This window comes from Hydra vulgaris, chromosome 11 (genome assembly GCF_038396675.1).
Source record: "Hydra vulgaris chromosome 11, alternate assembly HydraT2T_AEP".
Taxonomy (NCBI): Eukaryota; Metazoa; Cnidaria; class Hydrozoa; order Anthoathecata; family Hydridae; genus Hydra; species Hydra vulgaris.
This window is the reverse complement of record NC_088930.1, coordinates 30,612,952-30,628,848: the sequence shown is the minus strand read 5'-3', so window position 1 is coordinate 30,628,848 and position 15,897 is coordinate 30,612,952. Positions and strand designations below refer to the sequence as shown.

The 15,897-nt window shown below is 27.9% G+C and overlaps 1 long non-coding RNA gene across 2 annotated transcripts; it reads right to left on the bottom strand.

Moving 5' to 3' along the window:
* Positions 1-256: 256 nt before the first annotated feature.
* LOC136087235 (uncharacterized) lies at positions 257-3,141 on the bottom strand. Of its 2 annotated transcripts, XR_010641657.1 has the most exons (6): positions 2,725-3,140; positions 2,510-2,639; positions 1,780-1,878; positions 995-1,139; positions 639-692; positions 257-554 (listed from the first exon to the last, which is right to left on the bottom strand). It is a non-coding gene; the product is annotated as an uncharacterized LOC136087235 (long non-coding RNA). The 2 variants fall into 2 exon arrangements; XR_010641656.1 differs by having other exon boundaries at positions 1,780-2,639; positions 2,725-3,141.
* Positions 3,142-15,897: the final 12,756 nt, after the last annotated feature.

Genomic DNA, 15,897 nt, shown 5'->3' with positions numbered 1-15,897 from the left:
ACGTGACATTTAGGTGACTTTTTGTTCCCCATGAAATGACCAATTCAGGTGATTTATGGACGTGTTTTTCACGTTACTTTTGGCACGTGATATTTAGGTAACTTTTTGGTCCCCATGAACTGTCTAAAAGACGTGCTTTTTACGTTAATTTTGGCACGTAATATTTAAGTAATAATTATGCTTTATAAAAACGAAGTGTTTGTATTTGTGTAAAGAAAAAAAACTCATCAAGAAAATATTTAATACGTTTTAAATTACATGGTTTTATTAGTCAGTATATTAGTTCTTGACATAAACATTTTGAATTTGTAATAAAAGCTGCACTTTTGTTAAAATATCCTCCTTATATCCAATAAGTAATAAGTACAAAGTCATAGATCTGCAACTTACGAAGAGCACACTTCGATCCACAAAGAGCGCACTTCAAACTTAATCTAACGAATCAGTCGATATATTCTCCCATAAAAGCGCGCTTCAAACATAATCTAACGAATCAGTCGATATTTTCTCCTATAAGAGTACGCATCAAACTTTATCTAATGAATCAGATTTAGCTGAAAGAAACGAATAAAATCTTAAATAATAATATGGTTATTTAATAACTATCTTAAATCACAAACTTTTAAAACGAATCTTACTTGGTAAGTTGCCAACCATTTTGGCAACAAGATTTTCTAGTTGTTTTCTTTTATCTAAATCATTAAATAATTTTAAGAAAACAATACTACATACAATGTAGAAAAATAAAAAAAGTCATTTGCCTTCTAGTTTTATACTCTTATTGCTAAAAAATAAATAAGGATTTAATATAAAAAGACATAACAAAAAAGTTGACAGATAAATAAAAAAAAAGAAGTACAAAATAAAAAATACAAGTCTAAAAAAATATTGTTTATCTAATATATCTATATCTAATATCTGTCTATAGATAAATATATATCTGTATATAAAGTTAATAACTGATGGTCGTGATTAGAAAAAGACCTGTACTCACCTTATGTGATAACATCTGATTAAATAATTTGTTTTCTTTGTTTTCCATCTTCTTATATTTGCACTTGTTTCTGCATTAACTTGTTCATACATTAACTCACTAGATGCAAAGGTTACAGCCCACGAAGTTGCTTTAAATGAGTAATCTACAAAGTTTTGAACATTAAATGTAATTTTAGAATGCACACAGAAAAATTATAACAATTTAAAAAAATGTAATAGTTAACACATAACCTCACAACATTATAGTGGGGATTTTATATCATAATTTTCCTATGGTGAGATTTTCACCTTGAGGCTCCTTTTGCTGTGGAAACATTCACCACGGCTAAGGTGCCTCATTTACCCCTAATTATATATAATATATTAAGTATAAAACTAAAAGTATGTATAATATGTCAAATTAGGTCACCAATAAATACCGAGTACTAAAAATTCAACTCAGAACCAAGTTACATTCTCCAACAAGATATGAACTAAATTAAATTCTTGCTACAGGGTGCGATCACAAAAGAAGACGAAGAGAGGGAAAAGTGAATTTTCTCAAACTTTAAAAGTTAAAAGGTTATTGTGTCTTACTACAGAATGATATTCCTAGGCAGTAACATAACAATACCATTGGATCTTCCTAGTCAATAATATTTTATACAGAACTTATCATTTGTCAGGTAGTTTAATAAATTTAATAATAAAAAAGCTATAAAAACTTATTTATTATTAAATTAATTACATCGACAAATTTGACAGTCTAAAATATTATATAATAGGGTAGAAAAAAAAGTATACCTTGTATTAGGGTTTGATCTTTTGCATGTTGCAATATGAGAATTATCTGCCATAACGTTACACGATTTTGAACTAAGCTTTTTAATATATTTATTAAACCTAAATTGACAAAAAATTGATATAAAATAATATAATATGTTTAGATAAAATATTATATGTGACATTTTATTTTTGTCAAAAATGCATTGCGATGTTATAAGATATCTTATACCCTGATATATCTTATACCCTGAAATATCTTATACCCTGATACTTTTTTTATTATTATAAAACTACAATGCAAAATAATTATATTATTATAAAAGTATAATAAAAAGTAATTACAATAATGAATATATAAACTATATATTTCATATAATCATTATATTTAAAAAATTCGGAAAATTGTTTGCGGAAAATATCCTGAAAAAATTCAGAATATTTTCCCCCTAATTTTTCCCTTAATTTTGCATTCAGCCAAGTTGATGACAATAATATATACTTTAACTTTCATGTATGGAAAACTTTTCGGATATTTGGAAAAAGATAAATTTCAGAAAAATATCCGGTATTCCGGGAATATCCCAAAAAAAATAATTCCTGAAACTATATTATAAAAAAATAGTAAATAAAATAAAGAATATCTTTCCAAGTTTCTAATCATAGGCTTTTATTGAGTATAAAAAAAGTTCCAAAATACACAATATTTTGGCAACGTAACTTTCATGCTTCAATCAAGTAAAATTGTAACCTGGACGAGGTCACCTAAAATATACATGATTGAAACGTGAAGAAGGAAACTGGGTAAGAGCATGCATCAAACTTTATCTAATGAATAAGTCAATATTTTCACCAATAATAGCTAGCGACACCAAATTTAGCTAAAAAGAAACAAATAAAAACTTAAATAATAATATGATTATTAAATAATTATCTTAAATCACATATTTTTAACACAAGTCTTACATGGTGAGTCGCCAAATGTTTTGGCAACAAGATTTTTTGGTGTTGCTATTTCTTTGATCTAAATCATGAAACAATTTTTAAAAAAAGCAATGCCATATTTGAGAGAAACTTGCTTTACATATTGGAAGGTTGTCAACATTGAAAGATAAGTATAATGCAGTTTCAAATACAATAGCGTCATAATCATCTTTTTGTGGGGGAAACATTGAACAAATCCGCGTTAATAACATGTTTTATATTGTACATTAGGGGTATGACTAAAAAATTTTTTTAAGAATTTTTAATTCCCCCTGTCACCATGAGTGGAGAAGTTATATTTATAAACAGAAAATATAAGTTTTTAATGTTAATTTTTGAAAAAGATTACCCCCCAAGCTGAAAATAATTTTTCCTATCTTTTTAATGTTATCCTAATAAGTTATAAAGACCAGAATAAGAAAGTTTGGGAATCAAATTTAGTGAGATTTGAAAAAGCTAAGACTTCAAGAATATGTGCTATTGTTAAAAGTATTAGTGAAATGAATAAAATGTCTTCAGAACAGCATATTATTGATTAATTTAAAAGTTTCTCATCAAATGTTAAAAGCAGAAAGGAGAGAGTTGGCTAAAGAAATTGAACTAATATGGAGAAAGCTGAATATTCCAATTTTACAAGGTAAATCACCATCAGAAAGAAAAATAGAAAATGTATTTAAAACTAAGAAAAACAATCTTTTTTCGTCCAATCCAAAATAGGGAGCCATTCCTGTATTTAACGATTAGTGTGATGTTCCAGTTATTGAAAGTGTCAGAAATTATGCTTGTAATAATACTGAAGTTAGTGGTAAGTTTGTATAAAATATGCTGTTACTTTCTATCTATTTTATATTGCATTGACTTAAGTCTATTATTTTTAAAGTAAGTTTATTAACTAACGTCCTTAATTTAACTGAGGTCGTAAGTCTATGCAACTAAATTACTCATTATGCTTAACACTAAGTAATGTTTTCTTTTTCTCTTAGATAAAAGTTTGCCTTGGAGCGGCTTGGAATCATTTTTTGTATTTAATGGAATGAATGGCAATAATATAAATGCAAAATGTGTTTTGTGTGCCCTTTAGGAAAAGAAATAAGTACAGCTAAAAATACATCATCTAATTTAAAACGGCATATTAAGGTAAATAAATGTTAGTGTTTCTTACTATTTTGAATTTAACTCAGTTAACTTATTTTGAATTATGCATGAAATAAAATACATACTTAGCATGCATAGTATCATTCTATGTACTTCATACCAGCGGATGCAAAAAAGAAATTATTGTAAACATAAAGTAGCTTGAATAGGTGCATATATTGTTAAACATGCAAATTCAATAATTACACCATGTTGAATAAAGAATGTAACTCTTTGAATTTGCTGAGGTTTCAAATTTGATTTACTTATTAGTAAAAATTGTTAATTTAAAATTTTTTTTTTATTAGAGAATTCACCCATTCAAAATGGTTGCTTTTGAAAAAGCTATAAATGAAGGTAAAAAAGATGCATTTGTTAAAAAGAAAAATTAAGTTCATCAGAGAATGTGAAAAAAGGAGTGGTACAATCTACTCTTGAGAAATATGGAACCAATAAAGGAAATGAGCATTTTAAATTAAATCAAAAAAGTTTAGATCAACTTGTTGTAAATTTTATTGTTAGTGAAACACAACCCTTAAATATAGTTGATAAACCATCATTCGTGAATTTGGTGAAATTAGGCCTTCCTAAAGACCTGAAGATTATTTGTAGTAAAACTTTAAAACTACCTATTAATAATCTGTATTAATCAATGATTGAAGATATTACTTCAACACTAGCAGATGTTATGTATGTTGCAACCACAGCTGACTGTTGGAGTAAAGGTAAAAGGGGTTATATTGGGGTGACTTGCCATCGGATAGATCAAAAGACTCTACAGCGTCATTCAGTATCTTTAGCATGTAGTCGCTTAAAAGGAAGACAAACATATACTGTTTTGGCTAATGTTTTGTATAAGATTCATACAACCTATAAAATACAAAACAAGATTGTTGCTACAACAACAGACAGTGGTTCGAATTTTGTAAAAGCTTTTAAATCATATCCAATTTCAATAAATTCAGAGAATGAAGAAGATAGTAATGATGATGATGAAGATAATGACAATGACAATTTATGCGATGAGAATATAAATTTGTATGAAATTTTGGACAAAAGTAGTTATGAACAAGAAGAAAATGACTTATTTGTTCAGTTACCACAACTGGATGTATTTTAGATGTGCTAGCCATACACTAGACTTATTAGCAAAAAATGATGTTGAGAAAATGGTACAGACTTCAGAAACTAATTTTAAGAAAATTTATAGGACAGCAATGGGCAAGTGTTCATCATTATGGAGTAAACAAAATATATCAAATAGAGTTGCTGAAAAAATTCACAATACATTAGAGGTTTATTTAAAAACACCAAACAAAACAAGATGGAACTGTACCTATGATAGCTTATTACAAATTAAAAATATATTTTCAGACTCTAATGGACATAACAAAATGAATAACATAATGGATTTCTGCGAAATACAAAGGTTCACTAATCAAGAAATTCAATTAATTCATGAATACTGTGAAGTGATGACTCCTCTTGCCCAATCTTTAGACTTTTTACAAGGAGAAGAATCAATGTTCATGGGGTATTTGTTACCAACGCTTTATGCTTTGGATAAAAAATTAATTATTTTGCAACAGAAAAGTATGAACTTTTGTGGTCCACTTGTCAACACGGTAAGAACTTCAATTAAAACTCGATTTTGTTCTATTTGGGAAAAAAAAGAACTAATATTAGCATCTTGTTTAATACCGCGTTTTAAATTATTATGGCTTGATGGTGTCAAACGTTTCACAGCAGAAACCTGGTTAAAGTCTTTGTTTGAAAATGTGGATCTTAGTTCAACAGCTTGTGAAATCAAATCCTCTTTACATATAGCAACAGGTTCGTCTAAAGAAGACTTTTTCTGTTTACCACTGGAAAGCAACGTAGTTACAAGTTCTGGTATTGAGGAGTTGGAGTTATATTTAAAATCACAGTCAAAAGAGTTTACTGTGTTATTATTATACCCAGCAGTATTAAAAGTTTTTTTAGAACTTAACACACCTCTTCCGTCGAGTGCTCCGGTTGAACAACTATTTTCGACAGGGTCTAACGTGATGACTGAAAAAAGACATACATTAAGTGACTCTCTATTTGAAAAATTAGTTTTATTGAAACAAAATAAAGTTGGTGTCTAAAATTTTTTCTTTGTCTGTATAATTTTTTCTTTGTCTTTATACTTTTTTCTTGTTTTCTAAATCTTTATTTTACAATAACACTTTTATAATGCTCATACTTTCGAAATAGCTGAAATTAATATATCAATTTTATGTGTATAAAGTACATGCAGAGGCAGACTAGGCCGGCAGGACACCAGAAATATTTTAAAAAATTTTAAAAGTAATGATTAAGCAAAACACTTTAAAAAAGCACCCGCTTAGCGAAACAATATATCTACTCTTAAATTTGTCATAAATGTACAATAAGTAATACCATTTACTATATAAAAATAAGTTTAAAAAAAGGAACGAAGTAGGAACGAGTTCTATTTTTTAAGAAACGCGTAACAAGTTTTTTTTTTTTTGATTAAGGAAGGAGGAATTGGAACGAGTTCTTACTTTACGAAATGAACGGGGAACGGAACGAGATCCTTTTAAAAAGGAACTTTCCAAACACTGATATATATATATATATATATATTATATATATATATATATATATATATATATATATATATATATATATATATATAAATTTTTATGCAATGCATAAATGACAGATATTTAGTTGGAACATGACATTATAATAGCTAATAATTATTTAAATTTTAATATTAAAATAATACCTTACTAACTTTTCTTAAAAGGCTCTTCTTGATTATCTCTAAAGGACTGGCTAATTATCAAAAGTATTTTTTTTTTTTTTTGAAATTTTAATAATTCATAAATGTACAAGTTTTAAGCCAGTATCATAAGTTAAGTTACATAATATTAATTTAACATCATTTGTATGTTAAATTAAAATTATGCAACTTCATCAACATTTGAGGTATCTTCTGCATATCTGCATTTTTTTTTTTTTGCTTCAGATTATGTGTCTAAATTTTTAAAAGAACTTATTTTAGTTATTGATGAATCAAAATTTCATTTTCAAATTATGATGATATCAATAATTATGATTAAATGCTTAAATAAATTTATAAAAAATTATCAAAATTATTACTTTACTATCTTTGAGAATATTATATAAACTACCTGCAGTTGACAAAATTCTTCCTGAAAACCTAAGCCATCCAACCTCAAGTTCTTGGCATATTGATTTAGCTAAGTCTATTTTTTTCATATTTCTCCAGCAAGGCCAACAAAAATCTGTAGATTTTCTAGAGGAAATTATTGATAACACATTTTCACTCCTAGCATTTACTAACCAAATTAGTGGTAGGTAATCTGTATTGTTTTCTTCATCGAATGCAACAATTGCATACAACATCTTACTCAGTAACACAGTGCAGTAATTACACAGTAAGTTACTCTGCTACAAAATGTAAAAGAAAATAGAAAAAATCCATACTCCGTAATCTCCTTTATATGGGAATAAAATACTACTAAATTGCACTTTTGGTTTTAAAGAAAAACGTTCAATAGCCATCAAAAACTATTCATGACTCTAAGAGTTTATGCCACAAGGAAGTAAGACAATAATGACGATTATAACTATAATTTATACGTTATATTGTAAGAACTTTTTATGCACAAGGTAAGTTGCTTAATTTTTCAACCGTATTTTTGCTTAATTTTTCAACCGTACTGGGTGCGGATTTACAACACTTTCGTAAGTCCAAAATTTGCGAAAAGTTTGCGTAAGTTTTGCTTAAGTTCAGAGTTAAGACTAAGTGGTATTCACAAACCTTGCGTAAACAAAAACTTACGAAATTATTAAGTTTTTACATAAGTTATTATTTACGCAAAAAGGTATATTCACAACATTTTCCTAAAAATTGCTCAGCAAACTTTACGCAAGAAAAGTTACGTCTGCTATTTTCTGACTTAAGTTTGGCGTAACTTTAAATCATCTAATAATATTTAAAAATGGCGTTTTTATTATTATGAAAGATTTCAGATTTTGTTTGTTATTGCCAATAAAATATAATTTTATCTTAATTTTATACTGCTATACGTTAAGTTATTTATTTAAATAATACAACAATAGTTTTTTTTTTAACGACAACAACAATAGCAGTATATTTACCAAAAATTTAGATGTATTACATAAACTTGTTTTATAAAACTTGTTTCACCTTAAATTTAAGGTTAAAAAAATATACACTCAATCTATATAATGGATAGTTCACTCTCATAGCCTAGCTAAAACAAGGAGAGCGACTATAGTACGAATATATCATATAGTTTTGCAGTATGCCAATAACTTATTAAATAAATTAATTTAATAACTAGTTATTGTCATACATCAATGCTATATGATCATCATATCATAATGATACATCATAATAATGATACATCATAATGATGTATCATAAGGATAAAGGATACATCATAATGATGTATCCATACTATATTAACTTATGGTTGTATCTATACTATACTATCTATACTATATTATACAAAAATATATACAATAATATTATTGAAGTATATACTTTAACTTGCATAACTAGCATAGAGAGAGAGAGAGAGAGAGAGAGAGAGAGAGAGAGAGAGAGAGAGAGAGAGAGAGAGAGAGAGAGAGAGAAATAGAGAGAGAGACTCACTCTCTCACTCTCTCTGTGTGAGAGAAAAAATATTTGTCCTAATATAGATACAATATTCACAAAAATATGTAATCAATTCATTAGTTTTTCAAATCTTTTTTTTTTTTTTAATTTATAAATGAGAACAAGACTATTTCAAAATATAATAATGCAAAATTTATCTCTGAGTAATCAGGCTATTGAAGTTAAAAAGTATTATAACTTAAATATTAAACTTACTTTGAATAATGATGCTATGTTTTTTCGATAATTTTAATTATTCAAAAGTATTAAAGGTATAACAATATTAAGATTATTTTGAATAATAATGCTTTGTTTTTAATTATTTTAATTATCAGGAGATATTAATATCTATGGATAATTTAAATTATTAAAAACATTAGGCTTTAAAATTGTTTCTTAAAGCCTAATTTCTTGGTAGATAATATTGTTATTTGCAAATAATAAACATATTCTGTAATAGTTTAAATTGCTTCGGTAGATCTTTTTTTGTATTTCTATATGAAATCTCATTGTTGTAGTTTATTATTGCAAAGAGCAGAAATTCCATAAAAAGTTCCTTGATCCACCAGTTAGTCCAAATGGAGTGATAGTGCTTTTCACAATTCAGTAGAATTATTATCTGTTGCTGTTGAAAATAGTATTACAACTCTTGAGATGACAGCATATTGTTCACACTTGTTGTAGCAATTAGATTGTACTGTATTTGGTGTGTTGAAAACCTACTACAATACTTGTTGTTGTGATTTAATCAATACTTGCTCTGTCAAAGAGTCAAACTTTTTTATACTGCATGTACCTGATTCACAGAGTTAACTTTATGCTATCCATCAAATATAAAAATTATGTTTTTATTCGTGCAGGTATGGTACCATAAATTCTCAATCTGAAATATCACTGAAAAAAAAATTACAAAAAACAAGTAGGTTTTAATTCAAACTCAGCTTTTATTAATTAATATAATTGAAACATTTTTCATAACATTATGAAAAATACGATATATTTTTCATAGTATGTTTTGGAAAAGTTGTTGAACTTTTGCTTATGTTTTCAAAATGTTCCTTATATTTCTGACAATAGAAATTTTGTTTATAAATAGTTTCAAATATACTAGAATGCAATCAAATGTATTTCTTGAATTTATTGAAGCAACTTCTTTATTTTATGAAACTGTCATTCCCTATTGCAAATAAAAGTGTTTTTGATTCAAGTCAATTATATGATAAAACAAGGCCACTAAAAAGAAAATTTAACAATTATCATGATGCTTTTTTATACCTTAGGGTATGAGAAGTAAGAATGAAAACAAGAAGTTAAAAAAAACACTTTAGTTTAGCACTTCCATTATTTTATGAACGTGAAATTTTATGCTAAACTAAAGCATTTTGTTTTAATTTCCTGAAGCAATGCAAGACAAGTTGCATGATCTGATCAGGGGTGAACCCAGACCTTTTTTGGCACTATAGGACCGGTATGGGCGCCAAAAAAATGCCTCAAAGTATTAATTTCATGTTGTTTTTCTTTTTCTTTTTATATTAAAAATAAATAAAAAAGTTCTTTCAAATGCTAGTTTTCTGTATATTTTAGCTAGTTTATTTAGCCAGTAATGTTTACAAATAAGGTTCGCTGCAGGTTTAGAGTTAGGGTTAAATAAAACTAATGAGCATTCACTGATGGCATCATACAGGAAGCCGAATAATTATCTTATATAAGCCCAGGATAATACAATCTATATTACCCATTTGGATTTGAATAAATATGCCCAAATTATTTCTTAATGAGTGCTTGTAATGTTTATATTTAAAATAATAGATGTGTAGCATTTTGTTAATAATCGATATCTCATTAAAAAATCAAACGACTCCTATTTGTTCCATTTTTAATCCAATTATTAATTATTTTGATTATTTTCCTAATAGATACTCAAAATAGATTGAAAGAATGTTTATGCTATATATGCTATTACTTTTAAAAGTAATTGCATGTATATGCTAAATTGGACTATTCAAATACAATGAAACACTTTTTTGCTGTTTTTAGACTCCCTTCTTTGTATATGTAACATTTTTAACAATTTCTCCCCGCCCTATTTGTGACGTGACATTATTTTTAAACAAATATATCTTTGAGTTTGAACTTTTATGCTAAAGGTTTAATATTCCGCTGTGATTAGAATTTAAATTTTAAAAATTTTGTCATGTCACACTGTGGCTAACCACCCCCTCTCTCATGTGATATTTGGTGACACTTTCAAACACCTCCACCCCATATAAGAATACGTATTATTTGAATAGCTCCTATATGGTTTTGCTACATTTTTAAATATAGCAACAACAACAACAAAAATAATAATTGTAAGTAAATTTAAGCCCTGTCTTTAAAAAAGAAACATTTACTGTTTGGTCACATAGGCCTGTGTGTCTTAATAAAAAAAAAAATTAGTAATACTAACTAATTCCTTTATACAAATAGTTATAAAATATTTGCCTAAAATTTTGGGCAAGTTTTTGCGTAAGTTTTTGCCTAAGTTTTGCGTAACTCATGCGCAAATGCTGCGAAAAAGTTGTGAATACCAAATAGTTACGCAAAAAATATTTTGCGTAAGTTTTTCGTAACTTTTGCTCAGCTACGCAAGAGTTACGCAAAAGTTGTGAATCCGCACCCAGAACGCAAACCCTTCTAAATCCCGTTCCCAGAAGCCCTGTTAAAAACCATACGGTACCAGTCTGTCAATGTTCGCTGGGATATAGATCGTTTAAAAATTTTTCAAATGAAAATTTTGCAACAACACTCCATAAAAACTTAAATTCTTGTTATGATATAGATACTTTCATTGAAATATTTAGCAAAATTCTAAATTTGTATGACCCTCCTAAGTCTAAAATACTTAGAGGTAATAATAAACCTTATATAACTAAAGACTTACAAAATGCAATTATGCTCCGCTCTACATTATATAAAAAATTCCTTAGTGATAAATCTGATATTTCGGCGCTAAAGTACAAAAACAAAGAAATAGGGTAGTAAAATTAAACTGTAAACTAAAGAAAATTTATTTTAGGCAAATTAACACTCTCTCGATTTCAGATAAATCTCTCTAGAAGTTAACTAAACCTTTCCTTTCAGATAAATCACGTAACTCTAACGAACGTATCGCTTTAGATGAAAACGGTAACATCATCTCTGACAACTCTTTATTGACTGATATTTTTAATAACTATTTGCAGCTATCAAAAGATATGCAACTAGATGCAGCTATCAAAAGTATAACATAAAGAAAAAATTTAGTAAGTATACACAAAGTTTCCGGTTCCATCAAATCACACCTGATGATATTACAAAAATTATAGGGTCTATGAATAATAAGAAAAAGACTAGTGGTGATATACCAACTTTTTGTTAAAATCTTATATTGTTCACTTTAGGGACAGTCTTACAGATTGCATAAATAATAGTATTCATGATGATAATTTCCCATCATTTCTAAAAATGACTGATGCTATACCATGTTTCAAGAAGAATGACATCATCTGATAAGTCGAATTACCGTCCAATTAGTATTTTACCAGTCTTTTCTAAAGTTTTTGAAACTATTTTATATGAATAAATCTTGATACTTATTGAGCCTAGATTTGATAAACTTTTGTGTGGTTTCCAAAGAGGTTGTAGTACTCAGCATGCCCTTTTTTCGTTAATTAATAAGTGGCATGATTATATTAATAATGGAGATGTTGTTGGATCAATATTAATAGACCTCTCAAAAGCGTTGGACTATATCGCGCATGACTTACTAATTGCTAAATTGCTAAAAACTTACTAATTGCTAATTGACTTACTAATTGCTAAATTGCTAAAAAAAAACCTATGGTTTTTCGAAAGAAAGTCTTAATTTCTTGCTATACTATATTTTTGGCCGTAAACAAAGGGTAAAAATAGGTTCTTCTGCCTCAAAAGGATATATTATCTGGAGTGGATATATTATCTGGGTGGATATATTATCTGGAATGCCTCAAGGGTCAATCCTTGGATTTATTTTGTTTAATATTTTTATAAATAATTTATTTTTATTTATTAAAAAAACGGAACTTTGTAATTTTGCTGATGATAACACTATCTATGCTTGTGATCATAGTTTTGAGAAAAAAATTTTGTGTGCAAAAAGAAGCAACCAATACCATCAATTGGTTTCAGTTAAACTCGATGGTTGCAAAGCCAGATATGTTCTAATTTCTTTTAGTTGGCTTAAAAAACACAAAAAATCTATCGCTAAAAATAGGTAATATAAGGGTTTTTGCCTCCGATAAGGTAAAACTACTTGGTATAACAATTGATAAAGATCTAAAGTTTGGGGAACACATTAAACAGTTATGCAGTAAAACTAATGGTAAATGTTTTGCTCTTTAACGCATAAGAAATTTTTCTCTTGAGGTGTTCAAAAAACATAACAAGAATTGGTGTGGTAATAATAGCGTTAGCAAAATTTGTCGTTGTTAAAATCTTACTTTATTTTATACTGACTTATATCTTTAGTTAAGATTGTATTATTATAAATATATATATTTTTTAAATTAAAACAATTGTAATTTTTTTTTTATGACATTCATATGTGTGTAGAGGAGACCGGGGCTAGTTGACCGCAGGGGTAAGTTGACGAACTGCGTTTATCTTCAGAGCCTTTCATCAGAAAGTGACTAAAATTACACAGAACCTTCCTAATTAACCATTTCATCATTCACTTTAGTATTGTCAGGATTCGCGCATGCGCATGGGAGATATTAGGATTTATGCATTTTATGGACAAAAACGTAACTTTTGGAACATCTCTTCCTTTTTACTTTACAAAGATAATAGTTAGTCGTATAAAAAAAAAAATTATTGTAAAAGTTCCAGTCACAATTGGTTTACTATATTTAATCAGACTTTATTTTAAAGCTGCCGTTTTTCAGGATCTATAGATCTATAGACTGATTATAAAAAAAGGCTTTCGGGGTAAGTTGGCAAAATTTTCACGGGGTAAGTTGGCTTTTACTATGGAAAAAAAAAATATTTTTGTAAATGAATGCAAATTTTATAAGTTACCCAAATTCATACTCTTTAAGACTACACTTTAATATTTTCAAAAAAAATGTACTGTTAGGGCTTAAGAGCTCATTGAGTAAAAACCGCGCCAACTAGCCCCGGTCTCCCCTACTGTCTATAAAGTTCATCTTCATAGGTCATGTGTTTAATAGTCGATATTGTTTTTGTTGCTCGATGTTGGACTTGCTCGAGAATGGCAATGTCTGATTTTAAATGCGGTGACCAGGCTTGTACAGCAAACTCAAGTTGGAGGCGAATGTAAGTGGGATACAGAATGCGCCATAAATAAAAACTGCGACTGCGAAATGTTTTTTTGAGTCGCCCTAGCATTCTATTTGCTACTGATGCGGTTGACCCTATTTGCGGTCTAACGTTAAGGTCATTCGAGACCATCACACCAAGGTCTCTTTCGACTGCGGTTTCTTCGAGAGGACGACGGGTGCCGTCGACGTTAGACATTGAGTATTTGTACGTTGACTTGTTACATCCGCGCCCAACATGCATTACTTTGCATTTCTCAACGTTGAAATGCAAGAGCCAAATATGTGACCATTCCACTGCTCTGTCAACTGGTAATAATATTACTAATAGAAGTCACTAATAAAGTCAAAAAATAATGTAATAATAATGTATTTTGCAAATGTATTAATAATGTGAAAATAATAGTTTTACTAAAAGAGGTTACCACTAAAGTCTATTAGATCTAGTTCCACTTGTAGATTTTACATTATAGTTTTTTATTGTTATAAAGTAGCTTCTACCCAGACAGCATACTTACATTGGCCCAACGTAAATTTTAACATTGGCAAATTTGTTTCGTTGGGCCAACATTTAGCCAATGTTTTTTTTTGACGTATTATTTCAATTCTGCAAATCGGTTTTTTGTAAATATCGTACTATGTTGGGCCAACATTTGGCCAACGTAGTATCGGCTTAATATTTTGCTATAAAAATCTGTTCTTACACTAATGCCGTAGCCAATATTCGGCCAATTTAGTTACGGATTATTTTTTTAGTATATTTTTAAACTTGATGCAAAATATTTTTAAAAAATGGTATCGTTTTACAGAATAAAAAAAGGTTTTGATATTACCTTTCCATTTTTTTAAATTAATCTTCTAAGAATCTTAAAAGGTTCCTCATGCTTTATTTTAAATGTTTTAATTTTTTTTAATAATGAAATATTAATATTTAAATAATGTACTTATAACATTTTACTACAATCTACTTAGATTGTAGGAAAATAATTTGATTATTGTCTTTATTATTACATTGATAACTTATCAATGTAATAATAAAGACAATAATCAAATTATTTTTATGTAAGATCTTAAAGTTATTTTTTGTATACTTATTGCTGTATTGACATTTCAAATGTTTTATTTATTTAATAATCTTTATTAAATAAATCAAACATTTGAAATGTCATTCAGTTATAAGTAGGGGAGAGCGGGGTAGGTTGTCACGCGGGTTGGTTGTCACAAAGTTTATTACAGGAAATGTAAATGAGATATAGAAATTTCAAATCATACAATGGAAATGTTATATAAAAAAAACATTTTTACAGTAATTTTCATCTTTTTTTAGCGTGTAGAAGAAAAGTTATTCGTTTTTATAGGTTTTTGATATGAAAAAGTTAAATTTTGCCTACTCAGAAATTTTCTTTTACCAAACGAAAATTATTTTATTGTGTTTTGAATGTAGATTTATAAAGTACTTTATTCATTTGAGTAACTTAATCCATAAAAAATTATCATGAAATTCTCACGCTTTTAGGTAAATGTACAGGTGTCCAGCAACTTACTCAGAAGGGGTTGCTTGTCACAAAATATATGGGGATGGTTGTCACAATTGCCTCGACTCCATGCGCTGCAAATTAAACGCCGCTTGCAGATTATTTAGTGGCTTTATTTATTTGTCCGCATTATTTTAATTATTAAGATATTATTTAAAAATCTAAAGTCAAAGTGTTATATTTGTTTAACTAAATATCTGTAATCTAAATTATTTTTATTTCAACGTGCATAACTTTAGATTGCGATCCAATGTTTAGTATAATTATAGAAAAAGGATTACAGAAGTTCAACTGTTTATTGTTTTGTTTACAAACTAAACAACTATCTGTTGTTTAGTTTGTAAAACTGTCTGTTGTTTTGTTTGTGCATTGTTTATATTTAGTGGGTTTATATATATATATATATATATATATATATATATATATATATATATATATATATATATAT